Source organism: Leptopilina boulardi, unplaced genomic scaffold (assembly GCF_019393585.1).
Source record: "Leptopilina boulardi isolate dan_hultmark-lab unplaced genomic scaffold, ZJU_Lbou_2.1 LbouV2_316, whole genome shotgun sequence".
In the NCBI taxonomy this organism is placed as follows: Eukaryota; Metazoa; Arthropoda; class Insecta; order Hymenoptera; family Figitidae; genus Leptopilina; species Leptopilina boulardi.
Window position 1 is genome coordinate 4,254,266 of NW_026137881.1, and position 13,781 is coordinate 4,268,046.

A 13,781-nucleotide genomic window follows, 5' to 3' on the forward strand; every position below is an offset into this window, starting at 1 on the left:
AAATCGCATTAATGGTCATAAAATTGGTGTTCCTCTACACGGATTAGGCTGTCAATTTTTTTCTGCACTTTTAGGTGTATTTTGTGCAAGAAATAACAATAAAATAGTCTGCCTAAGAAAAATTGAATTTTTTTGAAAATTTTTTTTTACGAAAATCGCATTAATGGTCATAAAATTGGTGTTCCTCTACTCGGATCGGGCTGTCAATTTTTTTCTACACTTTTAGGTGTATTTTGTGCAAGAACTTGCAATAAAATAGTCTGCCTTAGAAAAATTGAATTTTTTTGAAAATTTTTATTTACGAAAATCGCATTAATGGTCATAAAATTGGTGTTCCTCTACTCGGATCGGGCTGTCAATTTCTTTCTACACTTTTAGGTGTATTTTGTGCAAGAAATAACAATAAAATAGTCTGCCTAAGAAAAATTGAATTTTTTTGAAAATTTTTTTTTACGAAAATCGCATTAATGGTCATAAAATTGGTGTTCCTCTACTCGGATCGGGCCGTCAATTTTTTTCTACACTTTTAGGTGTATTTTGTGCTAGAAATTGCAATAAAATAGTCTGCCTAAGAAAAATTGAATTTTTTTGCAAATTATTTTTTACGAAAATCGCATTAATGGTCATAAAATTGGTGTTCCTCTACTCGGATCGGGCTGTCAATTTTTTTCTACACTTTTAGGTGTATTTTGTGCAAGAAATTGCAATAAAATAGTCTGCCTAAGAAAAATTGAATTTTTTTGAAAATTTTTTTTTCCGAAAATCGCATTAATGGTCATAAAATTGGTGTTCCTCTACACGGATTAGGCTGTCAATTTTTTTCTGCACTTTTAGGTGTATTTTGTGCAAGAAATAACAATAAAATAGTCTGCCTAAGAAAAATTGAATTTTTTTGAAAATTTTTTTTTACGAAAATCGCATTAATGGTCATAAAATTGGTGTTCCTCTACTCGGATCGGGCTGTCAATTTTTTTCTACACTTTTAGGTGTATTTTGTGCAAGAACTTGCAATAAAATAGTCTGCCTTAGAAAAATTGAATTTTTTTGAAAATTTTTATTTACGAAAATCGCATTAATGGTCATAAAATTGGTGTTCCTCTACTCGGATCGGGCTGTCAATTTCTTTCTACACTTTTAGGTGTATTTTGTGCAAGAAATAACAATAAAATAGTCTGCCTAAGAAAAATTGAATTTTTTTGAAAATTTTTTTTTACGAAAATCGCATTAATGGTCATAAAATTGGTGTTCCTCTACTCGGATCGGGCCGTCAATTTTTTTCTACACTTTTAGGTGTATTTTGTGCTAGAAATTGCAATAAAATAGTCTGCCTAAGAAAAATTGAATTTTTTTGAAAATTTTTTTTTACGAAAATCGCATTAATGGTCATAAAATTGGTGTTCCTCTACTCGGATCGGGCTGTCAATTTTTTTCTACACTTTTAGGTGTATTTTGTGCAAGAAATTGCAATAAAATAGTCTGCCTAAGAAAAATTGAATTTTTTTGAAAATTTTTTTTTCCGAAAATCGCATTAATGGTCATAAAATTGGTGTTCCTCTACACGGATTAGGCTGTCAATTTTTTTCTGCACTTTTAGGTGTATTTTGTGCAAGAAATAACAATAAAATAGTCTGCCTAAGAAAAATTGAATTTTTTTGAAAATTTTTTTTTACGAAAATCGCATTAATGGTCATAAAATTGGTGTTCCTCTACTCGGATCTGGCTGTCAATTTTTTTCTACACTTTTAGGTGTATTTTGTGCAAGAAATTGCAATAAAATAGTCTGCCTAAAAAAATTGAATTTTTTTGAAATTTTTTTTTTATGAAAATCGCATTAATGGTCATAAAATTGGTGTTCCTCTACTCGGATCGGGCTGTCAATTTTTTTCTACACTTTTAGGTGTATTTTGTGCAATAAATTGCAATAAAATAGTCTGCCTAAGAAAAATTGAATTTTTTTGAAAATTTTTTTTTACGAAAATCGCATTAATGGTCATAAAATTGGTGTTCCTCTACTCGGAGCGGGCTGTCAATTTTTTTCTACACTTTTAGGTGTATTTTGTGCAAGAAATTGCAATAAAATAGTCTGCCTAAGAAAAATTGAATTTTTTTGAAAATTTTTTTTTACGAAAATCGCATTAATGGTCATAAAATTGGTGTTCCTCTACTCGGATCGGGCTGTCAATTTTTGTGTACACTTTTAGGTGTATTTTGTGCAAGAAATTGCAATAAAATAGTTTGCCTAAGAAAAATTGAATTTTTTTGAAAATTTTTTTTTACGAAAATCGCATTAATGGTCATAATAGGGGTCCTCCTCTACTCGAATCGGGCTGTCAATTTTTTTCTACACTTTTAGGTGTATTTTGTGCAAGAAATTGCAATAAAATAGTCTGCCTAAGAAAAATTGAATTTTTTTGAAAATTTTTTTTTACGAAAATCGCATTAATGGTCATAAAATTGGTGTTCCTCTACTCGGATCGGGCTGTCAATTTTTTTCTACACTTTTAGGTGTATTTTGTGCAAGAAATTGCAATAAAATAGTCTGCCTAAGAAAAATTAAATTTTTTTGAAAATTTTTTTTTACGAAAATCGCATTAATGGTCATAAAATTGGTGTTCCTCTACTCGGATCGGGCTGTCAATTTTTTTCTACACTTTTAGGTGTATTTTGTACAAGAAATTGCAATAAAATAGTCTGCCTAAGAAAAATTAAATTTTTTTGAAAATTTTTTTTTACGAAAATCGCATTAATGGTCATAAAATTGGTGTTCCTCTACTCGGATCGGGCTGTCAATTTTTTTCTACACTTTTAGGTGTATTTTGTGCAAGAAATTGCAATAAAATAGTCTGCCTAAGAAAAATTGAATTTTTTTGAAAATTTTTTTTTACGAAAATCGCATTAATGGTCATAATAGGGGTCCTCCTCTACTCGAATCGGGCTGTCAATTTTTTTCTACACTTTTAGGTGTATTTTGTGCAAGAAATTGCAATAAAATAGTCTGCCTAAGAAAAATTGAATTTTTTTGAAAATTTTTTTTTACGAAAATCGCATTAATGGTCATAAAATTGGTGTTCCTCTACTCGGATCGGGCTGTCAATTTTTTTCTACACTTTTAGGTGTATTTTGTGCAAGAAATTGCAATAAAATAGTCTGCCTAAGAAAAATTAAATTTTTTTGAAAATTTTTTTTTACGAAAATCGCATTAATGGTCATAAAATTGGTGTTCCTCTACTCGTATCGGGCTGTCAATTTTTTTCTACACTTTTAGGTGTATTTTGTGCAAGAAATTGCAATAAAATAGTCAGCCTAAGAAAAATTGAATTTTTTTGAAAATTTTTTTTTTTCGATAAACGCTTTAAAGGTCATAATAGGTGTCTTCCTCTACTCGGATCGGGCTGTCAATTTTTTTCTACACTTTTAGGTGTATTTTGTGCAAGAAATTGCAATAAAATAGTCAGCCTAAGAAAAATTGAATTTTTTTGAAAATTTTTTTTTTTCGATAAACGCTTTAAAGGTCATAATAGGTGTCTTCCTCTACTCGGATCGGGCTGTCAATTTTTTTCTACACTTTTAGGTGTATTTTGTGCAAGAAATTGCAATAAAATAGTCTGCCTAAGAAAAATTGAATTTTTTTGAAAATTTTTTTTTACGAAAATCGCATTAATGGTCATAAAATTGGTGTTCCTCTACTCGGATCGGGCTGTCAATTTTTTTCTACACTTTTAGGTGTATTTTGTGCAAGAAATTGCAATAAAATAGTCTGCCTAAGAAAAATTGAATTTTTTTGAAAATTTTTTTTTACGAAAATCGCATTAATGGTCATAAAATTGGTGTTCCTCTACTCGGATCGGGCTGTCAATTTTTTTCTACACTTTTAGGTGTATTTTGTGCAAGAAATTGCAATAAAATAGTCTGCCTAAGAAAAATTGAATTTTTTTGAAAATTTTTTTTTACGAAAATCGCATTAATGGTCATAAAATTGGTGTTCCTCTACTCGGATCGGGCTGTCAATTTTTTTCTACACTTTTAGGTGTATTTTCTGCAAGAAATTGCAATAAAATAGTCTGCCTAAGAAAAATTAAATTTTTTTGAAAATTTTTTTTTACGAAAATCGCATTAATGGTCATAAAATTGGTGTTCCTCTACTCGGATCGGGCTGTCAATTTTTTTCTACACTTTTAGGTGTATTTTGTGCAAGAAATTGCAATAAAATAGTCTGCCTAAGAAAAATTGAATTTTTTTGAAAATTTTTTTTTACGAAAATCGCATTAATGGTCATAAAATTGGTGTTCCTCTACTCGGATCGGGCTGTCAATTTTTTTCTACACTTTTAGGTGTATTTTGTGCAAGAAATTGCAATAAAATAGTCTGCCTAAGAAAAATTGAATTTTTTTGAAAATTTTTTTTTACGAAAATCGCATTAATGGTCATAAAATTGGTGTTCCTCTACTCGGATCGGGCCGTCAATTTTTTTCTACACTTTTAGGTGTATTTTGTGCTAGAAATTGCAATAAAATAGTCTGCCTAAGAAAAATTGAATTTTTTTGCAAATTATTTTTTACGAAAATCGCATTAATGGTCATAAAATTGGTGTTCCTCTACTCGGATCGGGCTGTCAATTTTTTTCTACACTTTTAGGTGTATTTTGTGCAAGAAATTGCAATAAAATAGTCTGCCTAAGAAAAATTGAATTTTTTTGAAAATTTTTTTTTCCGAAAATCGCATTAATGGTCATAAAATTGGTGTTCCTCTACACGGATTAGGCTGTCAATTTTTTTCTGCACTTTTAGGTGTATTTTGTGCAAGAAATAACAATAAAATAGTCTGCCTAAGAAAAATTGAATTTTTTTGAAAATTTTTTTTTACGAAAATCGCATTAATGGTCATAAAATTGGTGTTCCTCTACTCGGATCGGGCTGTCAATTTTTTTCTACACTTTTAGGTGTATTTTGTGCAAGAACTTGCAATAAAATAGTCTGCCTTAGAAAAATTGAATTTTTTTGAAAATTTTTATTTACGAAAATCGCATTAATGGTCATAAAATTGGTGTTCCTCTACTCGGATCGGGCTGTCAATTTCTTTCTACACTTTTAGGTGTATTTTGTGCAAGAAATAACAATAAAATAGTCTGCCTAAGAAAAATTGAATTTTTTTGAAAATTTTTTTTTACGAAAATCGCATTAATGGTCATAAAATTGGTGTTCCTCTACTCGGATCGGGCCGTCAATTTTTTTCTACACTTTTAGGTGTATTTTGTGCTAGAAATTGCAATAAAATAGTCTGCCTAAGAAAAATTGAATTTTTTTGAAAATTTTTTTTTACGAAAATCGCATTAATGGTCATAAAATTGGTGTTCCTCTACTCGGATCGGGCTGTCAATTTTTTTCTACACTTTTAGGTGTATTTTGTGCAAGAAATTGCAATAAAATAGTCTGCCTAAGAAAAATTGAATTTTTTTGAAAATTTTTTTTTCCGAAAATCGCATTAATGGTCATAAAATTGGTGTTCCTCTACACGGATTAGGCTGTCAATTTTTTTCTGCACTTTTAGGTGTATTTTGTGCAAGAAATAACAATAAAATAGTCTGCCTAAGAAAAATTGAATTTTTTTGAAAATTTTTTTTTACGAAAATCGCATTAATGGTCATAAAATTGGTGTTCCTCTACTCGGATCTGGCTGTCAATTTTTTTCTACACTTTTAGGTGTATTTTGTGCAAGAAATTGCAATAAAATAGTCTGCCTAAGAAAAATTGAATTTTTTTGAAAATTTTTTTTTTTCGAAAATCGCTTTAAAGGTCATAATAGGGGTCTTCCTCTACTCGGATCGGGCTGTCAATTTTTTTCTACACTTTTAGGTGTATTTTGTGCAAGAAATTGCAATAAAATAGTCTGCCTAAGAAAAATTGAATTTTTTTGAAAATTTTTTTTTACGAAAATCGCATTAATGGTCATAAAATTGGTGTTCCTCTACTCGGATCGGGCTGTCAATTTTTTTCTACACTTTTAGGTGTATTTTGTGCAAGAAATTGCAATAAAATAGTCTGCCTAAGAAAAATTGAATTTTTTTGAAAATTTTTTTTTACGAAAATCGCATTAATGGTCATAAAATTGGTGTTCCTCTACTCGGATCGGGCTGTCAATTTTTTTCTACACTTTTAGGTGTATTTTGTGCAAGAAATTGCAATAAAATAGTCTGCCTAAGAAAAATTGAATTTTTTTGAAAATTTTTTTTTACGAAAATCGCATTAATGGTCATAAAATTGGTGTTCCTCTACTCGGATCGGGCTGTCAATTTTTTTCTACACTTTTAGGTGTATTTTGTGCAAGAAATTGCAATAAAATAGTCTGCCTAAGAAAAATTGAATTTTTTTGAAAATTTTTTTTTACGAAAATCGCATTAATGGTCATAAAATTGGTGTTCCTCTACTCGGATCGGGCTGTCAATTTTTTTCTACACTTTTAGGTGTATTTTGTGCAAGAAATTGCAATAAAATAGTCTGCCTAAGAAAAATTGAATTTTTTTGAAAATTTTTTTTTACGAAAATCGCATTAATGGTCATAAAATTGGTGTTCCTCTACTCGGATCGGGCTGTCAATTTTTTTCTACACTTTTAGGTGTATTTTGTGCAAGAAATTGCAATAAAATAGTCTGCCTAAGAAAAATTGAATTTTTTTGAAAATTTTTTTTTACGAAAATCGCATTAATGGTCATAAAATTGGTGTTCCTCTACTCGGATCGGGCTGTCAATTTTTTTCTACACTTTTAGGTGTATTTTGTGCAAGAAATTGCAATAAAATAGTCTGCCTAAGAAAAATTGAATTTTTTTGAAAATTTTTTTTTACGAAAATCGCATTAATGGTCATAAAATTGGTGTTCCTCTACTCGGATCGGGCTGTCAATTTTTTTCTACACTTTTAGGTGTATTTTGTGCAAGAAATTGCAATAAAATAGTCTGCCTAAGAAAAATTGAATTTTTTTGAAAATTTTTTTTTACGAAAATCGCATTAATGGTCATAAAATTGGTGTTCCTCTACTCGGATCGGGCTGTCAATTTTTTTCTACACTTTTAGGTGTATTTTGTGCAAGAAATTGCAATAAAATAGTCTGCCTAAGAAAAATTGAATTTTTTTGAAAATTTTTTTTTACGAAAATCGCATTAATGGTCATAAAATTGGTGTTCCTCTACTCGGATCGGGCTGTCAATTTTTTTCTACACTTTTAGGTGTATTTTGTGCAAGAAATTGCAATAAAATAGTCTGCCTAAGAAAAATTGAATTTTTTTGAAAATTTTTTTTTACGAAAATCGCATTAATGGTCATAAAATTGGTGTTCCTCTACTCGGATCGGGCTGTCAATTTTTTTCTACACTTTTAGGTGTATTTTGTGCAAGAAATTGCAATAAAATAGTCTGCCTAAGAAAAATTGAATTTTTTTGAAAATTTTTTTTTACGAAAATCGCATTAATGGTCATAAAATTGGTGTTCCTCTACTCGGATCGGGCTGTCAATTTTTTTCTACACTTTTAGGTGTATTTTGTGCAAGAAATTGCAATAAAATAGTCTGCCTAAGAAAAATTGAATTTTTTTGAAAATTTTTTTTTACGAAAATCGCATTAATGGTCATAAAATTGGTGTTCCTCTACTCGGATCGGGCTGTCAATTTTTTTCTACACTTTTAGGTGTATTTTGTGCAAGAAATTGCAATAAAATAGTCTGCCTAAGAAAAATTGAATTTTTTTGAAAATTTTTTTTTACGAAAATCGCATTAATGGTCATAAAATTGGTGTTCCTCTACTCGGATCGGGCTGTCAATTTTTTTCTACACTTTTAGGTGTATTTTGTGCAAGAAATTGCAATAAAATAGTCTGCCTAAGAAAAATTGAATTTTTTTGAAAATTTTTTTTTACGAAAATCGCATTAATGGTCATAAAATTGGTGTTCCTCTACTCGGATCGGGCTGTCAATTTTTTTCTACACTTTTAGGTGTATTTTGTGCAAGAAATTGCAATAAAATAGTCTGCCTAAGAAAAATTGAATTTTTTTGAAAATTTTTTTTTACGAAAATCGCATTAATGGTCATAAAATTGGTGTTCCTCTACTCGGATCGGGCTGTCAATTTTTTTCTACACTTTTAGGTGTATTTTGTGCAAGAAATTGCAATAAAATAGTCTGCCTAAGAAAAATTGAATTTTTTTGAAAATTTTTTTTTACGAAAATCGCATTAATGGTCATAAAATTGGTGTTCCTCTACTCGGATCGGGCTGTCAATTTTTTTCTACACTTTTAGGTGTATTTTGTGCAAGAAATTGCAATAAAATAGTCTGCCTAAGAAAAATTGAATTTTTTTGAAAATTTTTTTTTACGAAAATCGCATTAATGGTCATAAAATTGGTGTTCCTCTACTCGGATCGGGCTGTCAATTTTTTTCTACACTTTTAGGTGTATTTTGTGCAAGAAATTGCAATAAAATAGTCTGCCTAAGAAAAATTGAATTTTTTTGAAAATTTTTTTTTACGAAAATCGCATTAATGGTCATAAAATTGGTGTTCCTCTACTCGGATCGGGCTGTCAATTTTTTTCTACACTTTTAGGTGTATTTTGTGCAAGAAATTGCAATAAAATAGTCTGCCTAAGAAAAATTGAATTTTTTTGAAAATTTTTTTTTACGAAAATCGCATTAATGGTCATAAAATTGGTGTTCCTCTACTCGGATCGGGCTGTCAATTTTTTTCTACACTTTTAGGTGTATTTTGTGCAAGAAATTGCAATAAAATAGTCTGCCTAAGAAAAATTGAATTTTTTTGAAAATTTTTTTTTACGAAAATCGCATTAATGGTCATAAAATTGGTGTTCCTCTACTCGGATCGGGCTGTCAATTTTTTTCTACACTTTTAGGTGTATTTTGTGCAAGAAATTGCAATAAAATAGTCTGCCTAAGAAAAATTGAATTTTTTTGAAAATTTTTTTTTACGAAAATCGCATTAATGGTCATAAAATTGGTGTTCCTCTACTCGGATCGGGCTGTCAATTTTTTTCTACACTTTTAGGTGTATTTTGTGCAAGAAATTGCAATAAAATAGTCTGCCTAAGAAAAATTGAATTTTTTTGAAAATTTTTTTTTACGAAAATCGCATTAATGGTCATAAAATTGGTGTTCCTCTACTCGGATCGGGCTGTCAATTTTTTTCTACACTTTTAGGTGTATTTTGTGCAAGAAATTGCAATAAAATAGTCTGCCTAAGAAAAATTGAATTTTTTTGAAAATTTTTTTTTACGAAAATCGCATTAATGGTCATAAAATTGGTGTTCCTCTACTCGGATCGGGCTGTCAATTTTTTTCTACACTTTTAGGTGTATTTTGTGCAAGAAATTGCAATAAAATAGTCTGCCTAAGAAAAATTGAATTTTTTTGAAAATTTTTTTTTACGAAAATCGCATTAATGGTCATAAAATTGGTGTTCCTCTACTCGGATCGGGCTGTCAATTTTTTTCTACACTTTTAGGTGTATTTTGTGCAAGAAATTGCAATAAAATAGTCTGCCTAAGAAAAATTGAATTTTTTTGAAAATTTTTTTTTACGAAAATCGCATTAATGGTCATAAAATTGGTGTTCCTCTACTCGGATCGGGCTGTCAATTTTTTTCTACACTTTTAGGTGTATTTTGTGCAAGAAATTGCAATAAAATAGTCTGCCTAAGAAAAATTGAATTTTTTTGAAAATTTTTTTTTACGAAAATCGCATTAATGGTCATAAAATTGGTGTTCCTCTACTCGGATCGGGCTGTCAATTTTTTTCTACACTTTTAGGTGTATTTTGTGCAAGAAATTGCAATAAAATAGTCTGCCTAAGAAAAATTGAATTTTTTTGAAAATTTTTTTTTACGAAAATCGCATTAATGGTCATAAAATTGGTGTTCCTCTACTCGGATCGGGCTGTCAATTTTTTTCTACACTTTTAGGTGTATTTTGTGCAAGAAATTGCAATAAAATAGTCTGCCTAAGAAAAATTGAATTTTTTTGAAAATTTTTTTTTACGAAAATCGCATTAATGGTCATAAAATTGGTGTTCCTCTACTCGGATCGGGCTGTCAATTTTTTTCTACACTTTTAGGTGTATTTTGTGCAAGAAATTGCAATAAAATAGTCTGCCTAAGAAAAATTGAATTTTTTTGAAAATTTTTTTTTACGAAAATCGCATTAATGGTCATAAAATTGGTGTTCCTCTACTCGGATCGGGCTGTCAATTTTTTTCTACACTTTTAGGTGTATTTTGTGCAAGAAATTGCAATAAAATAGTCTGCCTAAGAAAAATTGAATTTTTTTGAAAATTTTTTTTTACGAAAATCGCATTAATGGTCATAAAATTGGTGTTCCTCTACTCGGATCGGGCTGTCAATTTTTTTCTACACTTTTAGGTGTATTTTGTGCAAGAAATTGCAATAAAATAGTCTGCCTAAGAAAAATTGAATTTTTTTGAAAATTTTTTTTTACGAAAATCGCATTAATGGTCATAAAATTGGTGTTCCTCTACTCGGATCGGGCTGTCAATTTTTTTCTACACTTTTAGGTGTATTTTGTGCAAGAAATTGCAATAAAATAGTCTGCCTAAGAAAAATTGAATTTTTTTGAAAATTTTTTTTTACGAAAATCGCATTAATGGTCATAAAATTGGTGTTCCTCTACTCGGATCGGGCTGTCAATTTTTTTCTACACTTTTAGGTGTATTTTGTGCAAGAAATTGCAATAAAATAGTCTGCCTAAGAAAAATTGAATTTTTTTGAAAATTTTTTTTTACGAAAATCGCATTAATGGTCATAAAATTGGTGTTCCTCTACTCGGATCGGGCTGTCAATTTTTTTCTACACTTTTAGGTGTATTTTGTGCAAGAAATTGCAATAAAATAGTCTGCCTAAGAAAAATTGAATTTTTTTGAAAATTTTTTTTTACGAAAATCGCATTAATGGTCATAAAATTGGTGTTCCTCTACTCGGATCGGGCTGTCAATTTTTTTCTACACTTTTAGGTGTATTTTGTGCAAGAAATTGCAATAAAATAGTCTGCCTAAGAAAAATTGAATTTTTTTGAAAATTTTTTTTTACGAAAATCGCATTAATGGTCATAAAATTGGTGTTCCTCTACTCGGATCGGGCTGTCAATTTTTTTCTACACTTTTAGGTGTATTTTGTGCAAGAAATTGCAATAAAATAGTCTGCCTAAGAAAAATTGAATTTTTTTGAAAATTTTTTTTTACGAAAATCGCATTAATGGTCATAAAATTGGTGTTCCTCTACTCGGATCGGGCTGTCAATTTTTTTCTACACTTTTAGGTGTATTTTGTGCAAGAAATTGCAATAAAATAGTCTGCCTAAGAAAAATTGAATTTTTTTGAAAATTTTTTTTTACGAAAATCGCATTAATGGTCATAAAATTGGTGTTCCTCTACTCGGATCGGGCTGTCAATTTTTTTCTACACTTTTAGGTGTATTTTGTGCAAGAAATTGCAATAAAATAGTCTGCCTAAGAAAAATTGAATTTTTTTGAAAATTTTTTTTTACGAAAATCGCATTAATGGTCATAAAATTGGTGTTCCTCTACTCGGATCGGGCTGTCAATTTTTTTCTACACTTTTAGGTGTATTTTGTGCAAGAAATTGCAATAAAATAGTCTGCCTAAGAAAAATTGAATTTTTTTGAAAATTTTTTTTTACGAAAATCGCATTAATGGTCATAAAATTGGTGTTCCTCTACTCGGATCGGGCTGTCAATTTTTTTCTACACTTTTAGGTGTATTTTGTGCAAGAAATTGCAATAAAATAGTCTGCCTAAGAAAAATTGAATTTTTTTGAAAATTTTTTTTTACGAAAATCGCATTAATGGTCATAAAATTGGTGTTCCTCTACTCGGATCGGGCTGTCAATTTTTTTCTACACTTTTAGGTGTATTTTGTGCAAGAAATTGCAATAAAATAGTCTGCCTAAGAAAAATTGAATTTTTTTGAAAATTTTTTTTTACGAAAATCGCATTAATGGTCATAAAATTGGTGTTCCTCTACTCGGATCGGGCTGTCAATTTTTTTCTACACTTTTAGGTGTATTTTGTGCAAGAAATTGCAATAAAATAGTCTGCCTAAGAAAAATTGAATTTTTTTGAAAATTTTTTTTTACGAAAATCGCATTAATGGTCATAAAATTGGTGTTCCTCTACTCGGATCGGGCTGTCAATTTTTTTCTACACTTTTAGGTGTATTTTGTGCAAGAAATTGCAATAAAATAGTCTGCCTAAGAAAAATTGAATTTTTTTGAAAATTTTTTTTTACGAAAATCGCATTAATGGTCATAAAATTGGTGTTCCTCTACTCGGATCGGGCTGTCAATTTTTTTCTACACTTTTAGGTGTATTTTGTGCAAGAAATTGCAATAAAATAGTCTGCCTAAGAAAAATTGAATTTTTTTGAAAATTTTTTTTTACGAAAATCGCATTAATGGTCATAAAATTGGTGTTCCTCTACTCGGATCGGGCTGTCAATTTTTTTCTACACTTTTAGGTGTATTTTGTGCAAGAAATTGCAATAAAATAGTCTGCCTAAGAAAAATTGAATTTTTTTGAAAATTTTTTTTTACGAAAATCGCATTAATGGTCATAAAATTGGTGTTCCTCTACTCGGATCGGGCTGTCAATTTTTTTCTACACTTTTAGGTGTATTTTGTGCAAGAAATTGCAATAAAATAGTCTGCCTAAGAAAAATTGAATTTTTTTGAAAATTTTTTTTTACGAAAATCGCATTAATGGTCATAAAATTGGTGTTCCTCTACTCGGATCGGGCTGTCAATTTTTTTCTACACTTTTAGGTGTATTTTGTGCAAGAAATTGCAATAAAATAGTCTGCCTAAGAAAAATTGAATTTTTTTGAAAATTTTTTTTTACGAAAATCGCATTAATGGTCATAAAATTGGTGTTCCTCTACTCGGATCGGGCTGTCAATTTTTTTCTACACTTTTAGGTGTATTTTGTGCAAGAAATTGCAATAAAATAGTCTGCCTAAGAAAAATTGAATTTTTTTGAAAATTTTTTTTTACGAAAATCGCATTAATGGTCATAAAATTGGTGTTCCTCTACTCGGATCGGGCTGTCAATTTTTTTCTACACTTTTAGGTGTATTTTGTGCAAGAAATTGCAATAAAATAGTCTGCCTAAGAAAAATTGAATTTTTTTGAAAATTTTTTTTTACGAAAATCGCATTAATGGTCATAAAATTGGTGTTCCTCTACTCGGATCGGGCTGTCAATTTTTTTCTACACTTTTAGGTGTATTTTGTGCAAGAAATTGCAATAAAATAGTCTGCCTAAGAAAAATTGAATTTTTTTGAAAATTTTTTTTTACGAAAATCGCATTAATGGTCATAAAATTGGTGTTCCTCTACTCGGATCGGGCTGTCAATTTTTTTCTACACTTTTAGGTGTATTTTGTGCAAGAAATTGCAATAAAATAGTCTGCCTAAGAAAAATTGAATTTTTTTGAAAATTTTTTTTTACGAAAATCGCATTAATGGTCATAAAATTGGTGTTCCTCTACTCGGATCGGGCTGTCAATTTTTTTCTACACTTTTAGGTGTATTTTGTGCAAGAAATTGCAATAAAATAGTCTGCCTAAGAAAAATTGAATTTTTTTGAAAATTTTTTTTTACGAAAATCGCATTAATGGTCATAAAATTGGTGTTCCTCTACTCGGATCGGGCTGTCAATTTTTTTCTACACTTTTAGGTGTATTTTGTGCAAGAAATTGCAA